The sequence below is a fragment of the Pseudopipra pipra genome, chromosome 2 (genome assembly GCF_036250125.1).
Source record: "Pseudopipra pipra isolate bDixPip1 chromosome 2, bDixPip1.hap1, whole genome shotgun sequence".
In the NCBI taxonomy this organism is placed as follows: Eukaryota; Metazoa; Chordata; class Aves; order Passeriformes; family Pipridae; genus Pseudopipra; species Pseudopipra pipra.
The window spans coordinates 52,480,672-52,501,634 of NC_087550.1; the positions used below are offsets into that span (position 1 = coordinate 52,480,672).

The 20,963-nt window shown below is 35.5% G+C and overlaps 2 long non-coding RNA genes across 4 annotated transcripts; both read right to left on the reverse strand.

Annotated features, from left to right (window-relative positions):
- Positions 1–668: 668 nt before the first annotated feature.
- LOC135406822 (uncharacterized) lies at positions 669–6,057 on the reverse strand. 2 transcript variants are annotated; one of them, XR_010426502.1, is made up of 4 exons: positions 5,113–6,053; positions 4,326–4,423; positions 3,506–3,579; positions 669–848 (listed from the first exon to the last, which is right to left on the reverse strand). It is a non-coding gene; the product is annotated as an uncharacterized LOC135406822 (long non-coding RNA). The 2 variants fall into 2 exon arrangements; XR_010426507.1 differs by lacking the exon at positions 669–848 and adding an exon at positions 1,093–1,246 and having other exon boundaries at positions 5,113–6,057.
- Positions 6,058–13,263: 7,206 nt separating this feature from the next.
- LOC135406828 (uncharacterized) lies at positions 13,264–16,698 on the reverse strand. 2 transcript variants are annotated; one of them, XR_010426511.1, is made up of 3 exons: positions 16,642–16,698; positions 13,935–14,010; positions 13,264–13,447 (listed from the first exon to the last, which is right to left on the reverse strand). It is a non-coding gene; the product is annotated as an uncharacterized LOC135406828 (long non-coding RNA). The 2 variants fall into 2 exon arrangements; XR_010426512.1 differs by having other exon boundaries at positions 13,264–13,451.
- Between the last annotated feature and the right edge of the window lie 4,265 nt (positions 16,699–20,963).

Sequence of the window (20,963 nt, forward strand, 5' to 3'; positions counted from 1 at the left end):
CAACCCTGCACTACATCTGTCTGGTTAGAACAGAGCGGGTTGATGTATTTTCAATGAAGCTTTTTCTTTAGTAAAATACTTTTTGTTCACACATAGCTCTTATATGGAAAGACATACATTTCAGTTAAAAATATCAAAATAGAAAATCTTAGGATACATGTGGACATTTCACCTTCAATAGTCTGATTCAGAGGGCAAATTATTTGTCTAACAATTAAACCAGGCACTAATCATTTATTTGTTAAATGGTGGCCATTTGAAGTGTTTTCTTTGTCAAAATTGTGTCCTTTGGCAAACAAATATGCTGTACTACACAAGCATATATAACATTACTGTGGCTATAGTGTGTGCTGCTAGGAGTCAAAACAATGGCAGACAGTAAGAAAATAAGAGATGCAGTAGAGATTAGCCTGAGGAAGCTGGAGTGATACAGTTGTGTTGTAAACTGTATAGGGATGAGGGAACACCGAATTATTGCTGGAGTGATAAGGCTGGAGTGATGGAATTTAGAGGATGCAAATCATCAATGTATACAAAGCTCAGCAATGATAAGAACATAAAAGGCATTGCATTAGGAATTTTAAAAAGTTCAGCTAAATCAGTATCTTTTTTTCCCCAGAAGCTGCCCAAAGCAGATGACTATGGAAAATAAGAATAAGACTGATATGTCCATTGAATATTCCTTTAATTTTCAGCAATTTGTACTCACAGATTGCATGAGAATGAGGTGACTTATGCAATCAGTAACTTTCAGAGGATTTCTCTTATGAACTGGTCCAACCTTCATTTGTATCCATCTCAACTTTAATAGCCACAGCTTTCCTCAGCTTCTCTCACTAATCCTGACACTATCAGAAAAAATACATATTTTTTGGAAGACAAGCAAATGAACAAATAAACACCCTAAACAACAGCAACGAAAAAATCCAACCAAACTTGTAGCAGTTAAATGCCTGTTTGAACTGATAATCCCTGGTTCCACTGCAGAAATAAAGAGTAGAAAGCTGATTCCTCTCCACATTTTCATGCTACACTTTGTAGATGTATGTCATAGTCTCTGTAGATGTATGTCATAGTCTCTGTAGATGTATGTCATAGTCTCTCCAGTCGCCCATTTTCCAGAATGAACAGCCATAATTTGAAGTTCAGTTTAAGGAATCCATTCCATACAACTGGTCATTTTTCTCACCCTTCTGTGAATTTTTTCCCTTTCTAATACATCCTTGTTGAGAAGGAGGGATCAGCACTGCACAGAGTATGAAAGGGACTATTATACATTATATAATTATATTATATTTGGAGGGAATATACTACCATGCAAAAGATACTATTATGCTTACACTGCTTATAGAATAACTCCTAATCCTATAGACATATAATGTCATTAATGTATTGCGCTTCAGAAATAGATTAGTAGCAGATCAGAGACTATTAAAAATTATTTTATTAATATTGGTAGACGTGTCATGGATGTACAAAACAAATTTTTTTTCTTAGACTGTACATTTTACTTTGATGGAAAAACAAACTACTAAGAAAATGTAAAATCTTTCTATAATTTGACTGTGTTTTCTCAGGGTTTGCGCAGAAAAAATATAACATTAAATTTGACCTATGAGTCCAATAGTGAATGTAATCATACAATATTGCATCTTAAGAAGCTGTTGAGAGAGAAAACAGAACAGCAAAAGTTAATAGCACGCAATGAAGCAATGGAAAAATTCACTCAACCTACAAACTTTTTATAGTAAATAGAATTCAGCATAAAATACACTATTGCTACTCTATTCTTTGTAATCTCTATGTTTTCTATACTACTCTTGTCATACTGTTTTTTTGGTTGGTGATTACTGTTTTTACACTTTTATTTATGCTTTTCTCTTTTTTTTTTTTTTTTCTGTTTGCAACTGGATATTTTCCATTTGATTCTCTTCTGCTTCCTTCATCTCTGCTTGCATGCATACCAGTGCTCTCACCTCCTCATTTACTGTATTTTGAATAAGGTATTTTATGTCTTTGTACCCTTTCATGTGTTGACATCTTAGCATCCTTTTACATATTTACACCTCTCCTGTGTGTATTCAATTTTTCTAGTGTTTTGACCATTTCTTATTTATATACTTTTCCATTCTCATTGTATCTTTAAGGACTTTTATCTCTCCCTTTGTACTCTGGACACATAATACGCATTTTATTTCCCAGTGTTTTGTTATTCAACTAACTTTCTAATGTGAAAATTATCTCAGAACAATATTAATTTGATTTGGCCCATTTTATAATTTCAATACTTGTTTTACTAGTCTTTCTTTCTCTCCTAGCACAAGGTTGGAAGCAAAGAAAAAACAGAAGAATGAGAACAGTTTTGTGTCTGTGTCATACCCAAGTGTAATAGAAAAAACAACATCAAAAAATATTGTCAGAAATCTATAAAAACAGAAGAAAAGATAGGTGGTTTTTATTTACTTTATTTTACTGTATTTTTACTGACATGCCACAAAGATGAGAAGCTCATGTGACAGGTTTTTCTTGATAATGGATGTAGAATAAAGATGAAAACGAAACCAAAAAGAAAAATAGATTTGCTAAGCAATGTGAAATAAATGAATCATGTTCTAAGTACTGCATTGCTAAAAGTGTCAAAACTTTTTAATGAGTGCTAGTTGGTCCAATAAATGTAGCATCTACTGTGTAACTCTTTGCTGCCACTGAAAGTAACAGCAACAAGCAATAGAGCCAGTACCTGTGAAAAGCTAAGGCATATTGCTTATTAAAGCAATTCAAACTGCTTTTACACTGGTGACTCTGCATAAGTGGTCTCACACACATAGTGAATCATGAAAAATTTATACAGATATTTCTTTTTGAAGCCAAACATATCCTCAAGTAAACCTATGAAGCATGAGCATAGAGTAATTTAGATGTGTAATATAAAATTAAACACCGACAAAATCACTAGATATACACAAAAGAAGGTTTTTGGCTGCTGTTGTTATATTCTACAGGCAAATGATGAAAGTAAAATCTTGCTTAGGATCGTTTTCTGAAATACCTATTTTAATTTGCAAGTCTTCCCAAATACTACCAGGGAATAGCCTTTACCGAGGCCATATTTATTCAGGAAAATTATTTAATTCAAAGAAATTGTACTTTAAAATGTCTGGGGAAAAAACAAAAAAAGAAGAATGTGCCACAAAACAAGAATATCCTCATGGGGAAGAATAAACGTTCTTGTAAAGCAGTATCCTGTCTCCAGCAGTGACCAGTTGCAGATGCTTGAGGAAAGAATGTAAGAAAAAGAACTTGTGCTCTTTCTACCCTTTCACCACATCCTTATCAAAAAAGTGTATCTGGTCGTAACGAAGGTCATTTGGTTGATCATTGTTAAGCCATGCAATGTTTAACTCTTATTGTTTTTAAAGGTCATCTTAATTTTGTTACTTCACTTGTATAAAGATCTCATTTCCTCCTCAGTGACTTTAAAGCTCATTCTTCTGAAAGTTGTTACCTGTGTTCAGCCTTCACTCTATGCCAAGGAGTTTTACTTGATTGCTTTATCTGGGAAATTTCTTTGGTTTTGTCCTGTAATATTTAAGAGTTTTTCCATTAAAGGAATGCAAAATAAATTGGCAGACAAGCCACATTTCTGTACAAACTGTCTGTTACCATCAGAAAGGGACTCCGCTGCATCTGCCCCAAATTACCTATCACCATATTCTTATTATTTATCATCATAGTATCTGTTCTCTCAGAACAGTTTGCTTCGTGTGTTGTTCCATGTATGTTTTCCAGATACCAGAGCCACCTGATTTTGGGATGTTTTAGCTAAGTCTCAGACACTTACAGAGAGTTAATGAAGAGGTCATTTGTGATATTTAAAAACACATTGAATCAACGTACAGTAAAATTGCATAACAGCTGTATAAATTTTATTATGCATTAATGAAGGTTGTTATCATCTGAATAATTACGTAATCAGTTGCCTCATGTAAAACAAAATGTACCATTCTTTACCAACAGTATTGAATAAAACAGAGAGAGTTTCTTCAGCTTACTACTTTAAGACAAATGACTCCTAAAATTTTGAGGAAAAAAAGAAATATTTTAATCTTCTAAGACAACAGCATTATTATACTTCCAAAATGTTTTCCTCCACTTGACCTATTTTCAGAATAAGTTTCTTAACTAATTCTTACATTGCTTAGTATATTGCATTGATTTCATGTGATAGATCAAGGCTTTTATTATATACATATATATAAATACACATATATAGAGACGTATACATACATAAAGAAATACGTGTGTGTTTAAGTGTGTATACGTACCATCCGTATCTGTAGCTATATGTATGTGTCCGTATCTGTGTCTACGTCTATGTTTATGTAAAACTTCCTTTTGGCCTTTTTATGATCCACTGAGCCCCCTGCAATTATACCTGGAAAACAAAGTTTGGCTGATGGCTGTCACTGAGGATGGGAATAGTGCTCTCAGATACAGAGATGAGAGCAGGTTGGGTTGATTGTTGGATGGTGGCAGACCTACGATATTGTCAACAATAACGTGGCAAAGAGAGGTCTGAAGCAAGGAATACTCTGCAACCAGCTTCCTAGAAGGAAATAGGAGCTTTTTCCCTACAAAGCAGAACTTTGAAACACTGGTATCTAAGACCGATTCACCAAGCCTTTTTAAAGCAGCTATCATGTAAAATGGGAGAACTAAATTCACATAAATATTTCTGATTAATATTTCTAGTTATTAGTCCACAAGAGCCACATATCTCAAGATTTAAGAGACAATTATTTCAACAAATCTGCAAACAGAAGAGAGATTTTTGAGACAAAGTTTAAGTTAAAAGAAGCTGATATTGTGCAACACTGTTACTATTTTAGTAATATGTATAAAGTGCAGACACATAACCACATCTATACAACACATATATACAAATAAAATGACTGGTACATGCTGAAGGTGGAAAAGAGAACTTGTTAATTGCTTGTAGTTAAAAACAAACTTATTTTTAATCTTGTCACATACATTCATTTTCCCAGTGTGAATCAAATGTAATAAAAACCTGCAAGGGAACAAATGACAAAATCAGATTTTAAAAGTTACCTATATAGCTTAACAGATGGGTCTTTGTGTCACTGGTGATATTACATTTTGTTCTTTTAAAAATGAGCATTATATTCTTTTAAATTCACTTATATTAAAAAGTATTATTCTTCTGATAATCACACAGTGAATGCCGATCTGATTAGTTTCTTGATCTGTGTTGCTACCTGGTAATGGAAAGAGAAATCAGAACTGACTCCCCTGCATATGTTTTACAACTTTTGTATCTCAGATATCAGTAACACAGAACATGTTGCCCAGGTGTTTGATACATATGGAGTTTTCTCTGTTAGTCTGTCAGTCACTGGTCCCAGGGCTGTGTCCCATCCATACAGTTCTGTGTTTTTCCTGTCTCACAATACATACTCTGAAACCCTGTTAACATCCTGCAAATTATTGCACTGCATAACTGAACTTTATCTCAACTCCAGTTAAATCAATAGTAAGCCCTTGGCTTTGCGCAAGCAATCCTGATGGGCATTGACTGACAGTGTCAGCTTTATAAAACATCACAGCATAAAGCTTTGTATAGCAAGTTAGTTCTTTTTCCTTCTCTTCATCACAGTTGCTAACATTTTGGCTATATCTAGTGGGTGGTAGTGATTAGCCAGGGTAGTAACATGGAGTGTAATAAGAAAGCAAAAAGGCTTTATCTGTGATTGAATGTGCCTATAGACAGTTGTGGTGTGTAAACAGCCTTGCTGCTGGTAACAGGTTGAAAAAATTTAACCTTAACAACAAGAAAAAAATTATATTTTTAAAATCCCTTAGATAATTCTTTATAAAGAAACTTAGATGTCTACAGTGGCAGTGTAACAGTGATACCTTCCCTGTATATTTCAGAAATTCATTATCAATTATCCTTGCTTATAATGCTCTGGAGATATAACATACATACATACACATATATATATTTTCAGACTTGCAAAGGTGAAATAAGACACAGATTGCATCAATCCCCAAGAGATGTACTGCAGCTATTTTTCCTAGACACAGGAAATTAATTTGAAATATGAAGTTTCCAAATTCAATCTTTTTAAATGATAATAAAGAGAAAATATTTATATTTATTTATGTTCTGCTTTGAAATAATAGCATAAGAGCATAAATTAATATGAATATATTATTTTTTTCGTACTACACATCTCCTAGAATCCTGAAAAAAATGAAATATTTGACTTGAAAAAAAGTGCATGAAAGAGAAAATGGCAATTAAAATATGCTGGTTACAAGGGCCCTGTCATTATCCATGGCAGTAGCAGACCTCCTAAAGAATTCATTAATGTTCCAATGGAATAATCTGGATGGAAAAAAGAGTAGATATTTTTTTCTTCTAAAATATTTTATTGTATTTAAAACTTCTACTTTTAATACTTACAGAAAGCATTCATACTCCTTTTTTAAAAAGAATGGTTTAACTGTGTTTGATTAAAGTTTTATGATGTTCCTATTAAAAGATCCTATTTTCAGTTGGTTATAACTGACATAGTTTAACATTAATACTCTTATTATCTGTGTCAGATGCTTGTCTTAGCCTGATTTTGTTTTCAGCTTCTGGGAAGATTTCATCCTGGAAAGCAAAGCTTATTCTCTCAAGTTAAACAAAATAGGTTGTTCAAATATAAATAAATTTTACATCACCATGACAGTTTCTTTGATAACCCAGTTTCTCTACACTCTGGAACTAATAGTTTTTTAAAGAATGTTTCTGTAATTTAATTTTTTTAAAATTAACATTATATTTTAAACTGCACCTTTGAATGATGTCATGATTTTAGATAAAAGAGACTTGTTAAAATTGTAAGTTGAAATTTTTAAAAATCCAATATTTTTCGAAACACCTAAGCCTTTCCTGATCATGGCTGTAGCAAAAAAAAATAGATTCCCTTCCCAGAGCTTTTGAACATGTTGCAAGCTTCAGAGATGCAGTTCATTTATGCCTTTTCCTAAAGCACTTGGTCATCTGTTCTCCAAAAAGGAAAGAGGAGGTGGTGCCAGTCTCTTCATTGTTATATCATATTTATGTTGTTTTAGACAAGAAGGGCAGGAAGGAAATGCATCTTACTTCAATGATCATGATGGTAGCAGGGATGCCAAAAACACGCAACTGAAAAGGCAAAGCCTTAAATCTTCTTAAGATTTCCAAAATGGGGTTTGAAAGCGGAGAAGAAATCAACTGAAAGCTTGGATGGGACTAAAAAATGGTCCCAATGTTACCAAAAAAAAAAAAAAAAAAAAGAAGTTGGAAAAATGGATTAACATCACATATTTCACAAGAAAGGAAACCAACTAAAATTACATAAAACACCCACAAACCCTATAGATGGACAAATATTTCCCAAATAAAAGATTGTTCCAAATTTTCCTGAAAAAAATGATAGATTTTTTTTTGGGGGGAAGGGGGACAGAGGAAGGGAGTTGAAGAAGGAAGAAAAATCATGTGGAAATGGAAGTGGAATATCACTGAAAAAGTGACACATTCAGGAAGAAATGTGCCATTCCCATAGAGTTCTGCTCAGCCTATTCACACAGAACTCCACAGTTCTTTTCAATCCAATTTAATTTGGATGACTAAGTATTTTGAAATAGCAACTAAAATGTAGTAAAAGCAAACTGTCAGCCATATTTTCTCTGTCTCCTTAAGAGGGAACTGAAGGATAACAGGACACCACAAAAGTTTGTGTGGGAGTTAGGAAAGCATTAATGTTCAGAGGGGGAGATCAAAAGGACAGTAGAGGTTGTGCACAGACATCCAGCTGCAGGCACTGGGCCCTGTTCCTAGCAGCACTGAGTCTCCAGCTGTGGGTATGGTACTACATGCTGCAGCATCTGCAAGAAAGCTGTCTGGTTTTATCCCCGCAGGAGTCTTCCTCAGGGTGCCTGAGGGCTACAAAAGAATCCAGGGAAGACTTGCTGTACTGCTTTGGTCCTTACACCGTTTGGTCTTTCTGCTGTGCTGATACCTGACACTGTCCACTCTCCCTCTGCTTAGCTTTATTCAGGACACAGAAAGACAATTTATCTCAGATAGCTACTTTTTACCCTCTCTAACTTTATGAAAATCTTTAGTGAAATGAGCTCAGACAAATACATTTTTCCTGGGGAACTTTTTAAGGAGCGTGCTGTCCCCTTTTGCCTTCTAAATGCAGTAACTATCAGTATAGTTATTAGATTCATCAGTACTGATGAATCTAATAGATATTTCTTGTAATATTTTATCCCCTAGATTCCTCTGTGTTCTGGCTGATCGAAACTTAGGCTACTCTACAGCACTGCTAGTGGGCCAGCATCTTGCTTCTCATGGGTAAAATTCCTGTAATGTCTCTGGTAAAAGCCTTTGTCACAGGTGAAGGAGGTAGGGGAGTATGGGAATACAAACATGCTGCAGTTTGCTTAAAGGGCAGAAACATCTGCTTGAGTCATGAGTGGCTTGTTGGCTGAGTTCAGCAGGGGAGAATCTGGCAATTAATCTGAAGTGTCACTATATTCAATAGAGATTGTTGTAGAGGGCTTCTGGGGACATCAAGGTAGCTCTCATGACCAAAGATTGCATATGTTTCTGTGGTTTATTAATTTTTAAAGACTTCACTGCACTCAAATAGTAAACTTTTTCTACGAATAAAGTCTGCTTAGTGACTTTCTTCATAAATGGTGACCTACTTTGTAGAAATAGGTATTTCAGTATGGATATGGGAGTTTCTAAGAAGATTCATATACCTACAAATTACAGTCTATGGAAAAAGAGCAGGTATTAGCTCTTTAAAGGAATGAGCTCTGAGATAATAAAATTTACACCGCTTGGGGCCAAGTTTGCACTTTTGACTAATTGGAATAATTTTCATATAGAAAACCAGAAGCAGAATTTGCCCTTCTTGATGAGTTCACTTCTGTTTTTCTACCTGTTTGAAAATAAGATTCCGCTCTGAGATCATCCTATAGTCCCTGGACAAGTATAAAAGCTTTCAAAATACTATTTTAGGAATCTTGACTAATCTGAAATCCATTAATGATTATTAAGTACAGAAAATGGCGTATGGGTTATATATGAACAACAGATCTTTTTTAAATTTCAATTTCTCAATTTTTTTATCATGTTGTGCAGTATATATCATGTATCTCAATGTTGCTATATGCATCATGCAAGAGGACTGATTCAAAACCCACCTCAAACAGTAAAAATTATTTAAAAGGATTCTGGGTCAAGCCTTAACAGACTTACAGACTCCCAAATATCTTCAATCCCGTTCCTTTTCAAATTTTTATTTTTATTGTTTTTTGGTTGGTTGATTTTTTTTTTTCTGTTTTACAGATACCTTTGCAAAAGGACCTTATGGACTGGATTTTTCAGTGAAGCTACATGCAAGTTTTTCTGTCGACATTGTCTTTCTCCCCCTTATCCGCATCTTTGTGGAACTGAAATGGCACAAAACCTGAGCCCTGGAACACATGGGCCCACTCCTGCTTTTCTTTTGCCCCTTGTGCCATGGACACAGACACAAAAGCATATATACGGGCAGTTTAGGCTGAGAAGGTCCCTGTCCTGAAGGTCCACTTCCACAACATGGTGGACCTAAAGATCTTGCTGGACATACTGAAGGCCAGTAGTCTGAACTTGGAAAACATACTTGATGCAATAGGAGCTTGAGCTAGAGTACCTGTTCTGAGAGGATCAGAAGTAATTCAGCCTTGCCAGAGTTTCTTAAGGGTGTGCTGGTGTTTCCCAAGAAAACTACAGATTTAGGTCATCCTTTTGGAGGCAAGGGGCTTGCTTCTCAAGGAAAGTGCTTCCCAAAGAGTTCTCAGTGAGGTAGGTACAAATGTCTGCCTCTGGCTCTCTGTGGTCCTTTCAGTCCTTGTGTCCCCTTGCAGGTTGTAGAGGGGCAGGGGAAGTGGCAGTAATCAGCCTGTGGGGAAAATCCACGCTGGGACAGCTCACGAGACTGCAAGCACATCTGGCACCCCATGTCTGATGATAACAGAGCTCCTCTCCCAGCTTCTGACCCCTTGATTTTCAGTGCAAATCCAAGATACATGCTGGAATCAGGGATGAGGGTGCCTATAGGGGTGGCTGTGGAAGCATGTTGCAGCACAGGGATCCTTCCCTGGGGAACATCCAAGCACATCCCAGCCTGTTGTCCAGTGTGCTTTGCCTTGCTGGATTTTTGCAGTGATGCTCCCATGCTGCCCCTTCTCCTGCCACTTCCCAGAGAGTCATTTTCACTACCAGGACCCACTGTCCAGCATCCATGAGCCCCACTGGATGTTGTTGGCCAAGGCTGGAGGAGGGACAAGCTGCAGCCTTTCCCTCTGCCCAGAAGTGCTCTGATTCCTGTGAACAGCAAACAGTTCCCAGCATGGAATCATGCAATCATTAAGATTGGAAAAACCTCTGAGACCAACGAGTCCAACCATTCCCCTAGCACTGCCAAGCCCACCACTAAACTATGCCTGCATATGCCCCATCCACATGCTTTTTTGAACACTTTGTGATATTGCAATGACTCTGTTGTGCCCCCTTCTGAAACCATCAGGATTACTAGAAGTTTTCATTTATTTTCTTCTCAAATTTCAGTATCTTACCAATTTATCATTCAGAAATTTTGCCACTTTCTTGCTTGCTCTTTTCTTATTCTCTGCCTGACATCTATCTCTCTTTTTGACAGAAACAATATTCCTATCTTTAGTAAACATTAAAATTCTCTATTCTAATGTTTTGTAAACATTGGGGGACTCAATGTTATTTTTTTGACTTATTTCATTTGAAGTTTCATCTAATCTGATAAAAGGTGAAGAAAAATCTTCGTGAGACTTTCACTGCTTTCTGGATCAAGAACAAAGGGATTAGTTATTTAATCAATAAATAAATAAAGTACGCCATTGAAATATCATGTGCTACAGTGATTGAGTGGTATTATTCAGTAGGACAACTAAAATGGTATTGTTCAGTAGGATAGCTAAAATCCGTTTTCATTTTAACAGATTTTGAAGAAATTTTTGAGCTTAAAATTTGCTATTTAAAATTTGAACACTTTTTGAGAATACAGTTCCTCAAATTATACACTCACAAATTTGTACTTTTAAAAGCTTCTTATCCCTCTCTTACTATATAGAAGGTACATATGAGGGGAAAGTGTGGGACCAGCTATCCTGAGAATAAGTAAATGTAGTAACTTGCAGTTTTCAAAAAATACAAAAAATGCAAAATATAAAAATAATGCCCTTAAAGTTTAATTAATAATTTTGGGGTTTTCCTTCTTTTGGAACAACAAATATAGATATGTATACTTTTATATACTTACATGATTTAGAAGCCTTACAGTGCTGTGCCCATGCTTTGATATGGGTTTTTATTGAATCTCATTAAAGTCTTGATTCTGGAATGCTTCTTTAACCAAACAAACTGAGACTCTAAAGGTTCTCATACCGGAGCAGGACCAAGTCAAACCTTTCTATTGATAAGGGTTACCTATTAGCCCCTAATTTTCAATATTGAAGTCTCAATTATTTTCAAGAAAAAATTCCAGAGATTGATTTTTTTTGCATTGTTTTGTGTGCTTTCTTAGGAGCAAGTTTTGGATTCTTGATAAAAGTAGAACAAAATATTCCAAATTACCATACATATGACTTCTGGAAAACAAGGAAGTTAAGTATCATTCATACAAATATTTAAACTGTCAGAGACCTTAAAATGGGAGCAAAGTTTAAAAAGTTTATAGACCTTCCAAGGCTTTTTAAGCTTCTATACCACAGTTCGTCAAATAAATAAGAATAAAGAACTGCTTCAACACTGAGCTCAGTGAACTCTTGCATTCCTTACTAGACTTAAATGAAATTGCTCATGGTCAATGATTCTAACTGTCCTAACAACTTTCTATTTTTCACTCCAGTCTTGCTTTCTAGTTAGATGCAAATTAAAGGTACCTTACTGTGTGCGTAGAAACTCTCCTTTTTGCATAATAAGGTGTCATGTCTATTATTTAACAGCTAGCCATGTTGATATACAAATGTATAAGCTGTTCAACAAAGTCAATTTTTAATACAGCTAAAGCTTCTTACACAATGTGAGACTATGACCACAAAAATTTCCCTTGCGGTATACAGTATTTGTCATGTTCCATGGGAATTTTTCCAGAAATGTTTGTTTCTTTTACTTAAGTTAATTTCTTTTACTGCTTGCTCTAGCAATCAAAACTGTCTCACTATAGTCCCATATTCTCCCACTTACCTGTCTTATACACATAAATGACCAGAAAAGAGAAAAGAAGGGAAATAATTTCCTCAAATCTCAGTATATGATCTAATACAGAATGAATTCTGATCTCAATCTTATGTGAAGTAAAAAATTATGCATTTGTGCCAAAACCAAAATTAATTTAAAAAAATATTTTTATCTGTTTTAATCTTTTTTTCTTCAAAATTACATAGGGTTTTATCATATCACAGCCAACACAGACAGTATTTTCATCATCCCAAGCTCCATATGAGAAAATATTTTCATATATTTTCATTTTAATTTATAATTTTTAGCTGTTGTGATAAAAATGAAAACCTTGTTTATGACCTCCTTATTTAGGAATTTCCTTTCTTCCTTTCTTCCTTTTTTATTTTCCTTTCCATTTTTTTCATTTTGTCTAAAAACATCTGAAATGTCTTCACCTACTTGTATTCTCAGGGTGTTATGTGGTAATAAAAAAACCCATCCTTTCTCCACTCATATCAGATGGCCTTTTTCTTCATTACTCTCATATTTATCTGAAACAGACCACCTCACCTATCCCTGCTTTGTTGCCTATCACTCTTTTACCACATTCCATTCTACAGCAGAGCTCAGAATTGGAATGGAAGGCACGTTGTTCCAAAGAAAAATATTTCTATTATAAAACTCACCACAGGTAGAAGATTTGTTTATGTCAGGTTAGCATGGTATAAACATACTTGAGAGATGACATTTAGTTCTATGTAAAATAAATAGTTGGATTAATTGATATATGTTTTCCCACAATAAAGTATATTTGATATTCCCTGCCTCACAGCTATTGCTTTTAGAAATATATCAATCACAACTGCATCTCAAATTATACATTTTTGTATAAAGCACAACATATGTATGCAGACCAAAATCTAAAAAAAAATCCCATTTTCTGAAAAATATTCTGAAAAATATTCCATTCAAATGCATAAAGAAATGTGGCTACTTGGGGTCATTTGTGCATTACGTGCTTTTCTTGAAATGAAAGCGCAATTTGTTTCTATATTCACTTTTATGTCGATACAGTTCCATCTGAGATCCTTGCATCCTCCAAAATTGACTATCTTCAGACATTATGAAGCAAATCTTTCTAATAAAAGGCTAGAAGTTATAAAACAAGCATAATGCTGTCAGGTTTCAAGCTCCATCAACTAATAACAATAAAAACGACTTTTAGTGACAATTCTTTCATGAAACCATAACATTTAGTTGCCTCTGTTAATGTTAAAAAGGGTTTTTAATCTCTATGGAATTTAGCTTAATATCATACATCCTTTTCTATGTTAAAAATAAAAAAAAAATCCAAACCCAGCAAAATAAATGAATCTTAAATAATTCCAGGGAAAATATAGTGCAAGTGGTTTTTTTATGACTGTCTTAAAGTTTAGCTTAAAGACCTTAAGACTATTATCAGTCATTAGAAAAAATCTGTCAGTAACTGAAAACAGTTGGGATGATGTTTCTGCCCTTGCTAGCTATGGTGAGTATTGCACTCCAAACACTTAATTATTTTCAGCAGTTTGCAAAATAATTCAGTCACATTTAACAAACATCATAATGCTCAGTTTCTTACCAGTGTCCTAATGGCTGGGCAAATCAAAGGAAATTTATTTTATGCAACATCAGTAGAGGCGCCAAAATCTGACCTACTGGAAAAAAATACGATTTTACATGGTACCTCTAAAAATGACAGCCAAACACTGACAAACTGATTTCTTGTGGAAAGCTTTCCCTCACTAAAGAGCAGTGGTTTATTCAAAACTTGCTGGTAATATTCACTATTTAGTATAGTCAAATCTTATTATTTTGTTAATAAATTATTCTATCCCAGCCTTGCTTACTCAGCTATGTAAATTAATTAAACTAAATCAATTTCTATGGATTACTTTAAATAAAAATTTACATAGCTAGTTAATGACCAATCTTTCGCTTTTTGTGGATGGCAAATATGTCCCTATCCACTTTTTCACTCACTGTTCCCCCAGCAGGATCAGGGGGAGAATCAGAATGGCAAAAGATAGAAAACTCATGGGTCAAGGTAAAGAGAATTTAACAAGTGAAGTGAAAAAAAAAAAAAGTAAACAAACAAGCAATGCAAAAATAATCACATCACCAGGAGATCCGTGTCCATACTACAAGCAATGGCCACCTTGGGAAAATTCCCACAGATTTACCTCTGAGCCTGAGGTTTCATGGCATGGAATATCCCTTCAGTCATTTTGGATCAGGTCTCCTGGCTGTGTCTCTTCCCAACCCTTGTGTGACCCCAGCATACTCACTGATTGGGCAGAGTAGGAAACAGAGAAAGGAAACAGAGTAGGAAACAGAGAAGGCCTTGATAGTGCACAAGCCGTGCTCTGTAAAAGTCAAAATATTGCTATCAACACTGATTTGGCCACAAATCTAAAACACAGCACCATATGCCCCAGTCTGCATGGCAGGTTTACGGGAAGGTAGCTGGATTTGCTCTCGATGGCACATAGGAGAAACAATAAAATTCTCCAGGGGTTCAAAAACAACTTTTACTTGCAAATTTTAGAACATGCCAATGGAATAAGTACTGGGCAAAGTTTAACTTAGTGAACTTTAACATATCCAGATACAACAAGGCACTTAGTAAGGCACTGAGTGGAATTTTCCTTAGTCCACTTTACAATATATTTTGAGAAGAAGAAGATAAGAAAAGAGAAAGAAAAAAGAGAAAAGAAGATAGTCACCATCCAAGGATCCAGCATGGTCTCAGCAGTTTTTAAATCCAGGGCAGTGGAGTGTGCCATGCAGCACATATTTCACCATGCTCTTATCTGTTCCTATCTGCTGGGGCCCTCCAGGTGGGTTTATGCTAATTTCAGCACCAAAATCTCATGCTTTACACAGATCCAGAATATTCCTGGTGGTCCCATGAGGTCAACCACCCCCACTACAGTGCAGGCCAGCAGCTGACTTTTCAAATGTTCCTGAGCTACTCAGCACAGTTTGAGAAGGCTCAAAGGGGTGGGGGGAGCAGTGCACCACCCCACCTACACAGAGCTCACTCTGTTCCCCCACCGATTCCTCTAGTCAACCATTCCTCTAGTCTCCTACAGGCTGCTATGAGGAAAGTTAGCTTCATCCCAGACAAAGTCAGTACATTCCCCTTTCAAAACGAATAGCTATGTATTTCATTTGAGTCATGGTGGTGAAATCTGTTCATAAGGAAAGAGGAGGACTTAGATTTGTACTCCTGATTCTGTGGTGAAATGTCTCATTTCATCAAATGGTTAAAGAGATCTGCTCTATTTTGGAATATCAATGGAAGCATTGTCATGAGAAAATTACTTTTTTTTGCCACAACATTGCCAGGAGGGAAAGTCCTGTTTGTTAACTATGCTGCCGATGCCTAATGGGGGTAAAAGCACTAATAATTATAAAACAGATTTTAGACAGATGAAGTGATTATAATTTTTTTTTCTGGGAAAATCTGTGTTTCAATGATTTGAAATGTATTTTAAACTATAAATATATTCAGAATATTCTGCACATTCTATGGAAATTTTGCATTTAATTGGAAGAGACCTTTAAGTACAGAAAAATCCAAGTGTTTTGCTTTGTTGCTTTTTAAATTACTTAAAATCTAAGATTTTATGTATTCACTTTTTTCTAATCTCTTGACAATCTAGTCAATTTGTCTAAATTTAAAATAATTTTTAAAAATCAATTTGGCATAAGTTCATAATTAGTTATTAATACATTGCTAAACAGTCATCTTGCAGTCATTAGTAAATGTGTAATCCTCAGAAGAAACATATGCATTTAACAGCCACAGCTGCCTAGCACTTCATTAAAGGACTAGAAAACTGAGATTTAAGTAATGACCAAAGAGTCCCTTAATCAGCTTTTGTTTTATGGACACAGCTTGAATACAGTTTAATACAGGGGGAAAAGGGAGAGCGAGTAGTAAATGTTAAGACCAAGGTTAAAGCATAACTTAACCATAACAGGTTTAAATTAACCAGGTCTCTTTTCTAGGTTGTTTGAGGTAGACACTAGGAAGGAATTAATTACACTCTAGACAATGAAATACATAGATGAAATATTAGGTCACAAGCATTTAAATTGTGAGAAAATGCTAAGGGTTGTAGTATTATTGTGAATGAGAAAGAGAAGGGACTTGTAGATTATGTCTGAGAAGCAATTTGTGATAAAACTTTCTTTGTAGTTTGACCCAAACTCAAAATTTCATGTGATAAGTATAGTTTAACTTACTATAGAGAGAGGAATTATGATCCCCCAATTCATACCTTTTACTGAGAGGCAACTGCATGTGTGCATATCTACAGACTGATTATGCTGAGCAGTAGAAGAGAGACTATTGTGATGTATTGACCTTGGTGGAATGCCAGGTGGTCCCCAAGCTACTCTAACGCTCCCTCTTCTCAGCTGGACAGTGGAGACAAAATAAGATGGAAAGCAACTTGTAGGTTGAGATGAAGCAGTTTACCAAAGCACAAGTGAAAGGTCTTGTGTGCACAAGCAAAGTGGAAAAAAAAAGACTTTATTCTCTACTTCCTATCAGCAAGCAATGTCTGGCCACTTCCCATGAAGTAGGGCTTCAGCACATGTAGCAGTTGCTCCAGAAGGCAAATGTAAATAAGAAATGCCCCTCACTTCCTCCTCCTTTCCTTAGCTTTTATATCTGAGCTGACACATGGTATAGAATATCCCTTTTGTCAGTTTGGGTAAGCTGTACTAGTTGTGTCCCCTCCCAGGATTTTACCCATCCCCAGCCTACTGATGAGGGGCAGAATACTGGAGAGACAGCACTCATGCTGTGCCAGCACTGCTCAGCAGTATACAAAATACTGGAGTCTTACCAACACCTTTCTACCTATGAATGCACAGCACAGCACTGTGAGGGCTGCTATGGGAAAATGGAACTTCACCTCAGCCAAGACCCAATACAATTATCCATAGCACACAGTCTGCCACATACACTTAAAGGAGTATTTTGGTTAATCTCACTGACTTAATTGGCACCAATTCATTCACATTCCTAGAGGAAGAAGAAAACTTCTACCTTTGAACCTAGTCTAGCATGAAATAAGTTTCCAGATAAGGAAAATATTGAAGACTGGAGATGAAGCCTCCACATTCTAAATTCTTGTAATTTGAAGTAGTATGTGTGGAGTGAGATCACGGAATCAAAGAAAAAAAAAGAGGTTGGAAGGAATGTCTGGAAATCAAGACCCCACTCGAATGAAGGATAATTTAAAACCTTAAATAAGACTGTTCACAACTACTCCAATCAAGTTTTAAATATCTCCAGGGATGGGGATTCCACCCTTTCCCTGTTCTGGTACTTAACTGCTGTCATTGCAGTTAAGCATTCAGCTTCCTAATGTGCAGTTTGAATTTCCTTTGTTGCAACTAGTTTTTTGCCTTTTGTCTTTATGTACTGGTTTTAAAATAGCATTAGTATCCTTCATATTAGCTAGTATGGTGCTACTTTGGATTTGTGCTGGAAACAGTGTTGATAACACAGGGATATTTTAGTTATTGCTGAGCAGTGCTTACACATCTCAAGGACTTTTCTCCCTCTCACCGCACTCCACCACCAAGGAGGCTGAGGGTGCACAGGGAGTTAAGAGCATTGGGACAGCTGACCCCAAATGATGAGAGGGACATTTCACACTATATGACATCATTCTCAGCAATAAAAAACTGGGGAACCTTGAGAGTGATGGCATCTGTCTTTTGAAGTAACTATCAAATGTGACAGAGCCCTGCTTTCCTGGAGATGCCTGAATGCCTGCCTGCTGGTGGGAAACAGTGAATGAATTCCTTGTTCTGCTTTCCTAGTGTGCATGGCTTTTGCTTTACCTGTTAAACCATCCTTATCTCAATTCAAGAGTTTTCAGTGTTAGTCTTCTGATTCTCTCCTCCATCCCATCAGTGGTCAGTGAATGACTGGCTGTGTTGGGTTTAGTTGACAGCTGGAGTTAAAGACAGATAGTCCTTTTTGATGCACAACATGGTACTCAAAAGGTTCAAGACAATAACAGATTTGATTAGAATATGCTAGATCACATTTATGAGAATGAATAGCAGAATAATTACTACAGTTTCCCAAACAAGTTCTAGAATAATCAGTCAATATATTTGTCATGAACTTCTCTTCAATTGCAGGAAAAGGAGAAAAATAAAAATAAAATACCCTCCACATACACACATAAAAAGCTAAAACAAGCCTTCAATAAATTTCAAAGCCTTTTAACTAGCAGAAATGTGTTTTTAAAATAATACAACCAAAGATGATATTAAGCATATCTCTTGAAGTACGTCACCTGGGATTAATTTATATAATAAGTGGGCAGGCAAGCTTGTTAAACAATTCTGTATATTGAGAATTTAGATATCAAATGCTCAGGTAACCAGATAATCTGGCTTATTAACGTGCAACAAAAAAAATACCTTGAAACAAGGAATAACGGAAAATTGCTCTGGGGATTACCATATTAATACTATACAATGTCAAACACAATGCAGAAGTAAGACTTAATTTTTTTTTGCATCAAGGACTAAATGCAAATAGAAAAGAAGATAGAATCTTCTGTTTCTGTGTTCCCGGAGAACATGATGTTGATTAATGAGCTACAAAGTAAGAAGCTGAACTTGGAATATTATCATCTAGAGAAATTTGAGTAAAATTACTTATTTTTATCTCAAGAAATTTGCTTTTGTTGTAAAGAATTAGTTTTTTACTTTGTTCATAGATTTTATTATATTTGAAGTAGCAGGTTTAGGGTTTTTATGACAAGATATGGATCCTTTACAATATTCCATTCCTGGCTTTGAAAAATTGACCACTGATAATCTTCTTGTTGAACCTGTGCCAGTATTTCTTGTTGTGGTGTGTAGAAGAAAAGTTACCTCCTACAGCAAAGCCATATTGAAATACTGTGACTACATAAGCCTGATACTTCTACTTCAAACCAACCCAGAAATTGTTAAGCAGTACTTTCCTGCCAGGCATCATATGAGAAGAGTAAAATATTTCTAACATCTTGTGAGGGAAGAATACAAAACTTGTTTTAAATATAGGGAGCATTTTTATACACTTGTGAATCTACAAATGGAGTTAGGCAAAAGGAAGGTGGAGTTGGTGGGGAAAGAATACAATTTTAGGAGTTGTGACAGTGATTCTATGTCTGTATTGTGTTTCTGTCAAGGTCTAATCACTAGTGCATACTAGTTTGTTGTGTAGATTTTTTCATTTTGAGTTTTAAAATCTTAGAGGGGTCATAGTCTCATTCTTTTTGGAGATTGCTTGTCTTCCTCCAAACACAGAAATGTGGTTGGTCACTGCTGAACACAACCAAGAATTTAAAATTCATCAAAATAAAATACTGGTTTTGTGCTAAAAGACTGTGATTCTCCTGAGCAGATTTACCTAGTGAATCATCTCCTATATCACTCTTCTGTAAGCAGTCTTTTTCTATCTGGTCTGCACACAGATCATCTTGATTTTTTGTTTCACTACATTAAGTGCAACACTTCAGTAACAGAAAGAGAAAGAGACCATAAAAAAGAGACAAATTTCTTTTGTTTCAGTCTATTGCATCCCATGGTATATGGGTCTGGTGAATATGCAACTGGAGAGGAAATCATCTTCCAATCTGCTCCAGATCCCTGGTCTGGATTGAGACCAAATCACCATTTCTCAAAGTTTTTCACTGCACATCAAAGCAGAGACATTGACCATCTGGTTCTTATCATTGTGTGTACTTCCTCTTCTTTCTTCTTTCTGCTGCAGTTTTAGGAGAAATATTTTCCAGGACAATACTGTCCTCAGAAAAAGTAAAGAATCAGGAATCTCTTCCTGTAAAAGAAATTTCATATGTATATCTCTGTCCTGTGAATTTAGCTCAGAACAGTATACTCATAGAGAGTTATCCAAAGCAGAAAGAGGACAAAACAACACACTGTGAAATTTCTAGCAAAACACCTGTTGTAAAAAGAAAACAAAACATATCAGATATGAGGTTCTCATATGTAGATGAGAATTTCACTGTTAGAAATCTGTTAGCTTTGGCTCTGAAAAACAAAAATTTATTTTATGATGTGGAATTCATGTCGTGATAGTGATAAATGTTTCCATTTTAAGGGTCCACAGTTCCAAAAAGTGACTTTTTGTTGCTATTACATGTGAATATTTTTTTTGTAGACAATAGGAGAGAATATTTTAAGAATATTACTCAGTTCATGCTACTGCATGATAACACATCCTTGATATTTTGAGAAATTTTTAGAAAAAAACAAACTAGAATATAACAGAGGGTACAAGTGGATAAAAAAAAGAGGAAAAGTTTTCAACCCAAGAAATGAGTTGCAAAGGTTCTGTTTTCAGTAACCAGCAGTCACATGGTACAATTAACACAGCCAAGGGAAGAATTAGCGTCTCTTAAAGCTACAAAACTGATTATTGTGCACATGCAGTCAACACCCCTGCAAATCGTATCCCAAAGGCCAAATTTTTATTTGGAAGTACAGAAACCAGGTGAAGCTGATGAGTGAATAGAATAGAATAGAATAGAATAGAATAGAATAGAATAGAATAGAATAG